Source organism: Colobus angolensis, unplaced genomic scaffold (assembly GCF_000951035.1).
Source record: "Colobus angolensis palliatus isolate OR3802 unplaced genomic scaffold, Cang.pa_1.0 Scaffold233, whole genome shotgun sequence".
Classification (NCBI taxonomy): Eukaryota; Metazoa; Chordata; class Mammalia; order Primates; family Cercopithecidae; genus Colobus; species Colobus angolensis.
In genome coordinates, this window is record NW_012115522.1 from 1357405 (window position 1) to 1367116 (window position 9712).

General features: G+C 45.1%; 1 pseudogene; it reads right to left on the reverse strand.

Annotated features, from left to right (window-relative positions):
* Positions 1-8036, reverse strand: part of LOC105513668 — a 20356-nt pseudogene extending 12320 nt beyond the window's left edge.
* Positions 8037-9712: the final 1676 nt, after the last annotated feature.

Consider the following 9712-nt stretch of genomic DNA (forward strand, 5'->3'; position numbering starts at 1 on the left):
GAGACAGTCTCGCTCTGTCACCCAGGCTGGAGTGCAGTGGCACGATCTCGTCTCACTGCAACCTCCGCCTTCTGGGTTCTAAGTGATTCTTTTGCCTCAGCCTCTGGAGTAGCTGGAATTACAGGCAAGAACCACCATGCCCAGCAAATTTTGTATTTTTAGTAGAGATGGGGTTTCACCATGTTGGCCAGGCTGGTCTTGAACTCCTGACCTTAGGTGATCCACCCGCCTCAGCTTCCCAAAGTGCTGGGATTACTGCTGTGAGGCACCGTGCCTAGCTTGTGTCTATTTTCTTGACTGTGTTCTCCTAGGACATCACCAATTAATACCCAGGTAGTTTGCTGTGCCATGAGCCTCCCACAGTCTTAGGAAAAAAATATGTTTTTCAAGGACTGCTTCCTTCAGAGATCAAGATGGATTTTGACATAAACCTAAGGGTGTCTATATGTTTCATATGGGAAAGTTTGTGATCTTGCTTCTTCATGGGCCTTTATCTCAATTCCCAAGCGAAGTAAGAAACTCGGTAGAATCCTAGTATTTGCCAGCAAAATAATCTCTTTCTTGCTGCATGATTTCATTCTCTTCTAGTCCTACCCTGCTTGTTAGAGATGGCAAAGTAGAGAAGGAAGCTATTGAATGTTCCCAATGCAAAGAAATGATAAATGGTTGAGATGATGGATGTGCTAATTACTCTGATCTGATCACTATACATTCTATGTATCAAAACATCACTATGTACCCCATGAATATGTACTATTATTTGTCAATTAAAAATTTGTATACTTAAAAAATGGCAAAGCTAAGACATAGAATAATGCTATGTATGAAAACATCACTATGTACCCCATGAATATGAACTATTATTTGTCAATTAAAAAGTTGTATACTTAAAAAATGGCAAAGCTAAGACACAGAATAATGCTATGCCTCCATTATTTATGAGGAGAGATGGGATGGTATCTCCCAGCCTGTGAATTCACTGAGTTGGCTCAAAGATCCGTTTCTGCCTCTGTGCTTTCTTTGGCAGTGGGATCTATAGAGCCATGCCAGCTGGGATAGTTCCCAGCCTCCTCCTCCACCTCCCCTTGGCATCTGGACAAAAATTCCTGGTATATATACAACCATCTAGCTCTGGTAGTGATTTTACTGGCTGTATGTTTATCCTGCAATTTAGTTTGCAGACCAGATAGCAATGGTATGCCTATAATTACCCAGATTGATTGATGCATTGATCCATTTATTTAACAAACATTTGTCTAATGTCTGTGTGCCAGGTATTAAGATAGGTGCTGGAGCAAGAATCCACCATGAAAATATCACCTTCATTTGAATAGAGGTGAATTGTAATAGAGATGAAAGGCAGAGTCCTTGTTTACTTGCTTGAATTGTCCAGGAGATTGTGTGATTCAGCAATGCTGACTTGTCCGAATTTGGACTATCTAGATGATTGTAGCTAAACCAATAATAGGCCTAATGGCCACTTACCTGTTGGATGCTTTCCAACATGTGGATATCAAGATGCCTTTCTGGAATGGATGATAGTAAGTAAAGAAGGTACTGTTACTGTTGACCAAGAGTTCTTGAGAGATGGCTTTACATCTAGATACTGGGGCTCTCAGATACAACAGGTGGCAAGATGTTGTCATAGACTGTCTGAGTCTATAAATTGGGAAGGGATGAATCATTCTGACCTTGTCATTGGAATTTTGTTTTTCTTTTCTTTTTTTTTTTTTTTTTTGAGTTTCTGTCTCACTCTGTTGCCCAGGTTGGAGTGCAGTGGAGCAGTCATGGCTCTCTGCAACCTCTACCTCCTGGGTTCACATGATCCTCCTGCCTCAGTCTTCAAGTAGCTAAGACTACAGGCATGTGCTAACATGCCCAGCTAATGTTTGCATTTTTTGCAGAGACAAGAGTTTCTCTCTGTTGCCCAGGCTGATCTTGAATTCCTGGGCTCAAGCAATCTTACTGCCTCTGCCTGGATTTTACTTTTAACCTTTCTAAATCTACAAACATTTTCTTTTCATCACCTATGGATTCTGCCTCAATAAAAAATTTTTGCAATCTGATGATGGCAATAAGTGAGAAGGTCTTATAGTGAGACTTTCTTTTGGATGCTTTCCACTTACCTGCGGCCTTCCATGTGGTCGCTCAGGGGCTCAAGGCTTTTCTCATCTTGTGGTTCTGCTCTTCTCTAGGTCCACAGAGTCCTCTCCATTCAGGCAGGGGAGAAAGCAAGAAAAGATGACTTGCAGGAGGCTTTTACTGGCTCTTCCTGGAAGTGATGCACTTTTCCTCTACCTACATTTTATTGGCTGGAACTCAGGCAGTCACCACATTTAACAGTAAGGAAGGCTGGGAAATGTGATCTTATCATGGGTGCTGGTGACTACAGAGTAGTTTCTGCTACCTGCTGGAATTGATCTTCTAGCTAGCATGGGGACAGATGGTTGGTCCTTGGGAAAACTCTTTTTATTTTTTTGGAGAGAGGGTGTCTCACTGTGTCACTCAGGCTGGTCTTGAACTCCCAGCCTCAAGTGATCTTCCTGCCTTAGCCTCCCAAAGTGCTGGGACTACAAGTGTGTGCCATTCCACCCAGCTAAAAGCTCTTTAATGTTTGGTCTCTAGGGGCATAGAGAGTGAACAGTGGGGGCTAAGATACTTCCTTACAAGCCCCCACAACCTAGCTGGGTGTTGTTTCTGCCCAAGTAGTTCCAGCAACTGGCTTTCTAGGTCTCTCAGCAATTGTGTGAATTGTCTAATATCCTTGACCAAGTTCCTACTCTGTTAAGTCTGAGTGGCTTTCATGGGTTGCAGCTAAGAAATCCGGGGTCATTTCATTTATTTTTTTGTCTGTTTTTCTTTTGATCAATTGTATCTATCTTTGAGATTGGGCCTCAGGGAGACTATCTCTATTGAACTAAGTAATGGTGTTTACTTCTGTCTGCATAATAACCCATAGAACAAGCCTAAGCTCACATGTGTACAAAAGCATATCTACAGCAAATCCATTCTGTAAGTTTCAGGCCCATCAGAACAAGGTAAATATTTGTAGTTTCTATGCAGTTGAGGCAGGACAGTCTTATCTAATCTTTGACCAAAGAGAAGTTTATTTGAAATCCCATTATTGCCACCAGTGATAAAGGTGTGGTGTTAAGAATGCAATTCCAACTCCAGGAGGGGAGTGGTCACCTATGCGTCCCTCCCTGTTGGGAGGCCTTCAGACTGGGCAGCAGGTTGTGACATATAGCTGGGAATCCAACTGTGTGAGTTTGAATATTGACCAGAGAGAGAATCAAGACTGACTTAGAGATCATGATTGATGCTTTATAGATTCCCAGGCTCAGGGAGGGATATGATTTGGCTGTGTCCCCACCCAAATCTCATCTAGAATTGTAATAATCCCCATATGTCAAGGCTGGGGCCAGGTGGATATAACTGAATCATGGGGGCGGTTTCCCCCATACTGTTCTCGTGGTAGTGAATAAATCTCACGAGATCTCATGGTTTTATAAAGGGGAGTTTCCCGCACAAGCTCTCTTGCCTGCCTCCATGTAAGACATGACTGCTCCTCATTTGCTCTCTGCCATAATTGTGAGGCCTCCTTAGCCATGTGGAACTGTGAGTCCCTTAAATCTCTTTCCCTTATAAATTACCCAGTTGCAGGTATGTCTTTATTAGCAGTGTGAGAACAGACTAGCACAGAGAAGGGCAAGAGTTGAAAGTTTCAGAGTGGAGTACAAATTCCCTGATCACTGGGCTCTTCAAAATCACCTTTTCCACTTTTCATTTCATACTGAATTGAAACCATATCTGAGGGTAACCCATTTAATAATGACATTATTTCACCCTTTCAGCTTCAGCAAGTCACTTAAATTTGTTGAATCTCAACTTCATCATATGTAAAAATAAAGAGTATCTTCCAGTCCCCACTTCTGGGACCTCATTTCTCTAGCAGATTTGCACTGATTCTCATTATTCTTTGTTGCTTTCAGCATTCTCCACCAGATGGCTCCAGTCTCTCGGTGTAAACCTACGTCCACAGCTTCCTTTGGAGCCCGGCTTGCTTTTGTGGATTCCTCCCCTCTGCAGAGTCAACTTCTACTCTTCTCCAAGTTTTTAAACGAAACGCTTCATATGTTTGAAAGCATTTTCTTCCTCCTGTCTTCCATAGCACATTACTCTCCTTGTTTCAACCATAGATGAACCATTTATTTTAATTCATTTTTAATGACACAAAGCTAGTCTGTACCATAACCTCTATTGTGGACTATGGCCAGGGCTCACACTCCAAAGCTGATCCACTGGTGCAGTTAAAAATGGGATAGGAAATTCCTGTGAAAGTCAGTGAACTGAGATTCTGGGCTCTTTTGTCTTGGTCGGTTCCTTACTCTACTTGACCTGCTGAAGCCATTGAATTTTGGGGGACTGTAAATAATTTTAGGAAGGCAACAGGGATGATTCTACTCATCCATATTTTTCTTTTTGTGTATATCTTTTTTTTTTTTTTTTAAGAGCTGGGGGGTCTTGCTGTATTGCCCAGGCTGATCTCAAACTCCTGGCCTGCCAAGAACAGCTCAGTCATGAAGACCCTAACCCAGCAGCACTAGTGAGATTGAAGACACACACACAGAAATATAGAGTGTGGAGTGGGAAATCAAGGGACTCACAGCCTTCAGAGCTGAGAGCCCTGAACAGAGTTTGACCCACATATTTATTGATAGCAAGCCAGTGGTAAGCATTATTTCTATAGATTATAGATTAACTAAAAGTATTCCTTATAGGGAAGCAAAGGGATGGGCTAAAACAAAGGGATGGCTCTGGCTAGTTATCTGCAGCAGGAACATGTCCTTAAGGCACAGATCGCTCATGCTATTGTTTGTGACTTAGGAAAGCCTTTAAGCGATTTTCCTCCCTGGGTGGGCCAGATGTTCCTTGCCCGTATTGGGGTAAACCCACAACCTTCAGTGTGGGCATCATGGTCGTCATGAACAGGTCACAGTGCTACAGAGATTTTGTTTATGGCAGTTTTGGGGCCAGTTTATGGCAGATTTGGGGGCCTGTTCCCAGCACTGGCCTCAAGTGATCCTCCTGCCTTGGCCTGCGAAAGCACTGGGATTGCAGGCTTACAGATGTGAGCTGCCAAGCCCTTCTGTTTATATTGTTTTCTTTTTCTTTTTCTTTTTGGGACGGAGTCTTGCTCTGTCGCTCAGGCTGGAGTGCAGTGGCTGGATCTCGGCTCACTGCAAGCTCCGCGTCCCGGGTTTACGCCATTCTCTTGACTCAGCCTCCCGTGTAGCTGGGATTACAGGCGCCTGCCACCTCGCCCAACTAGTTTTCTGTATTTTTTAGTAGAGACGGGGTTTCACCGGGTCAGCCAGGATGGTCTCGATCTCCTGACCTCGTGATCCGCCCGTCTCGGCCTCCCAAAGTGCTGGGATTACAGGCTTGAGCCACCGCTCCCGGCCTTCTTTTTCTTTTTTTGGAACAGAGTCTCATTTTCACCCAGGCTGGAGTGCAGTGGCATGATCTTGGCTCATTGCAACCTCCGCCTCCTGGGTTGAAGAAATTCTTCTGCCTTAGCCTCCTGAGTAGTTGGGATTACAAGTGTGAGCCACCACGCCTGGCTAATTTTTGTAATTTTAGTAGAGATGGGGTTTCGCCATGTTGGCCAGCCTGGTCTCGAACTCCTGGCCTCAAGCAATCCTCCTGCCTCAGCCTCCCAAAGTGCTGGGATCATAAGCGTGAGTCACCATGCCCAGCCTGTGTGTATTATTTTCATTGATCATTTGCTAGTTGGATAGCAAACAGAAGTGAAAGCAACCTTAAGCCAAGTCGGAACTATCAGTCTGAAAATTATTGAATTCAGATCAGCTTTGTGATCTTGTCCAGCTCAGTCCCTTATCAACTCTATTCCTGCAAAATAATATTGACATCGTAGAGATATCCATATATATATGTGTGTATAATGGGTAATTGAAACATTAACTTGAGTTTTCTTCCTGTAGACTCAACTAGAAAGAACCAACGATGCTTTTCCATTTTCCATCTCTGAGATATGCTGCTTTTGAAGATCTAGGGCCATTGAGCATGGGGTTTGTTGGCAAAAGAATATTTGATAGTATAAGAAAAGGAGGAGGTTTCAGTCTTGGCACATTAAGTTACTAATTCAACAGATACTTGTCCCTAGCTTGTGCCAGGCACTTTTCTAGGCATTGGATATATATCAGCAAATAGGATTGGGAAGGATCCAGCTCTCACAGAATTTGTATTCTTCTGAAGAACACAGTAAACCAGCACATAGTCCACAAATCAGATTGCTTCAGCTAGCGATCAGTATTGTGAAGAAAATACGATAGGGCTCTGAGACATAGAATGCCAGGAGGTTTTATCTAAGCAGAGAGCTGCAAGGGCCAGGGAGACAGTGACTATATCCCCTAGGACTAGGAGGAGTGTGTGTTTCATAAACAGTGCAGAGCTGACCTCCCTTGAATTCAGCATCTCAGTGATGGAAAGACATCCAAAGGCAATGACCGCTGGGCTGTCTGAGTTCTGGTTATTAAGGGACATTCCTCTGTGGCTGAACTTGGCATGGAGGGAATACAACTGCCTGACATTGAACATATGCAGCACACGCCCCGGACTAGGAGCAAGCAGTGCATCTTGGGGGCGATGAGCAGGTCCTCCTCCTTTGTTTTTTTTTTGGATCATGTAAACCCCATGGGTTCTTATGCTTATGGGAAGGAGAAATAATTCCCCCAAATGACGGACATGAAACTCTTCATCATCTTTGGAAGGTAGGGTCTCATTAGATTCAATCTGACTAAAAAAATTAAGGAGGCGTTTCTTGTATCCCCAGTGTCACAGAGTGGCATGTTACACGTATATTTCTGATAGTTGCCTGCCTTATTTTTCCTTTTAGAAAGTAGGTGCCTTAAGGTCAGGCACTTGACTTCATACACAGAAACTTCCAGTGATATAAGTCTTAACATTTGGCCAGGTGTGGTGACTCACGCCTGTAATCCCAGCACTTAGGAGGCCGAGGTGGGAGGATTGCTTGAGGCTAGGAGTTTGAGACCAGCCTCGGCGACACAGTGAGATCTGTCTCTACAAAAAATAAAATAATTTAGCTGGCTGTGGTGATGAACACCTGTGGTCCCAGCTACTCGGGAGGCTGAGGTGGGGGGATTGATTGCTTGAGCCTGGGAGTTTGAGGCTGAAGTGAGTTATGATTGTGGCACTGCATGCCAGCCTGGCCAACACAGCGAGACCCTGTCTGTAAAAAAAAAAAAAAAAAAAATTTGCTGGGTGTGGTAGTGTGTGCACTTGTGGTCCCATCTACTCAGGAGGCTGAGGTAGGAGGATGCCTGAGGTTAGGAGTTTCCAGTTACAGTGAGCTATGATTGCACCACTACACTCCAGCCTGGGTAACAGAACAAGACCCTTTTCTAGAATATAAAAAAAAAAAACAACCCTAAACCTTAGCATTCAGTAGCCACTTCAGCACAATTCTTCTCTCTGTTTTAACCAAACAGACCTGTGTGAATGTGGGGAGAGCTGTGTGAAAATGGAGAAGTGCTGGCCTGCCCAGGGTGGGACAAAAACATGGTTAGTTAAGGAGATTTGGTTTTCAGAACCTGCGGAGTCCTCCTTTGCCATTACTCAGTGATGATGATTTTCCTCCACGAGGTTTCTCCTGTCTGTGTCTCTCTCTTTACTTTGTGGCTGTGTGACCTGACAGGCTTCTGTGACTTAGAAAATGCAGGACCCTAGTCCTTGTGGGATGAGTGGCAGATCCTGGATGGTTATGCCAAAGGCCTGGATGAAGCACCAGGAAGCAAGCTCCCGGGAGGCGCTGGCTCCAGAAAGGCCAGAAGGTGCCAAGAAACCTACAAGGAAAGTGACATTGCCTCTGCTGTGAGCGCCTGCTGCATCTGCCAGTGAGGATGCTCACCACCTGTTTCTCTGTGCTCCACGGATGGGGGCCGGGGTGGGGGCCCGAGGACGCGAATGCAAATGTGAGCTTCAGACCAGGCCATGTTGCCAGGAGCCGGTCTACTGAGCTGTGTCCTCACCCTCTCCTTCTCAAACATCTTGACTGCAACAAAAGGTGCTGTGTCAGAAGAGTCAATTGTGTGGCGGTCTCTTGGCTGTGAGCCAGTTTGCTGAGTGGGCGGGTGTTATCTGTTGGAGCTAGTGGCTAGGGTTTGAACCCAAACCAGGAAAAGGGTGGGAGTGAAGCAAGGCAGAGTGGAGAGGGAGGGCAGCTGCAGAGTGGGGGTGGGCATCAGCCGGAAGAGCCTCCCTCTCCTGGCCTGGCCACACCTCTGGCACTGCAACCCAGAGGCCAGTCTCATCTTCCAGTCCTGACCTGCCTGCCCCTGACAGCCCAGACCTACTGTGCATGTCTCTGGGCTGCTGAGAAGCCTCTTGGGGTGCTTAGACAAACTGTGCCCTGCCAGACCTTTTTAGGTGTACATGGGGCATTTTCCTCTACCCCTTCTCCTTTTCTCTCTCTCCCTTTCTCTCTTTCTTTTTTTGGTGAGCTCCTCTTCCCCTAGAACCTATAGAAAGGAAACCTTGAGCTCAAAGCCTGACCTGCTTCCTTGCTTTGGTCTGCTGCCTTCCCTCTGCCCTTCAGCTCTGGGCTTTGTGCAGGGAGACAGTGACCCAATGAACATGCGTTTCCTGCCTGACATCCTCTGTCCCATTGGGAAGTCACTCTCACTCATTGGAAGTCACTTAGCCCCATTCCCTCTTGTCTCCAAGTTTTCTTGGGCCCCCCGCAGGGCTCAAAATGTTTTTTTTGACAAGGCTGCTGAGTGAATTGATGAGTGATTTGGAAATAGACAGGGTTAGGTGGCAAGGAAAAACGCTTCTCTCCCATCTGTCACCCTCTTTCTAGGAGGGAAAGTGGGGATGACTGTATTTTGGCTGCAGGAGGTGTGAGGACTCTTCCTATCTGACTTCAAGGAGAGGTGGCATTAGCCCTGTGCCCTTGGATCTCTGGGTCTCTATTTCTTTACTTGTAAAATGAAGAGGTTCATAAAATGTAAAATGATGACCACAGTCTCTTCCATCTTTAAATTGCATGGCTGTTTCCTTGCAGGTGGGATGGCAAGAGCTCATGTGTAGCTGTCTGTGGTTTAGGAGAGGTCACCAAGCTTTGCTGGGATCTAGGTGGGGGCAGCAGATTTGGCCTGGGGAGTAAGTGTTTCCAGCTCTGAGGTTGATAGCCCTGGAGGCTAAACCAGATTGATCAAGATGACAAGACACCAAAAGTGCCCTCTAATTAATTGCCTCTTGTAGCAACTGAAAAATTCATATGAGTCTCACTAAGACAACTCATATTTTCTTCCTTTTTCAGATGTCTTTCAGTTATGGAAAAATACTTTGGGCAACATAGAGCAATTGGTTTTGCTAAGTGTGGTGCCTGGTGCAGTAATGGAACTGGCTAGCATAGAAAACAGATAGTTTTAAGTAGTTTTAGTTGTGATTTGATTGTTGCAATGAAAGCTTATGTCATCCATGATACCTATTGTGCTATATCTTTGTGCTATTTTCTTGGCATCCTAGCATCAAAATCACCTGGGATTTTTCTTTTTCTGTGTGTGTGTGTGTGTGTGTGTGTGTGTGTGTGTTTTGATGGAGTCTATAGCTCTGTTGGCCTAGGCTGGAGTGCAGTAGCACAATCTTGGCTCACTGCAACTCCACC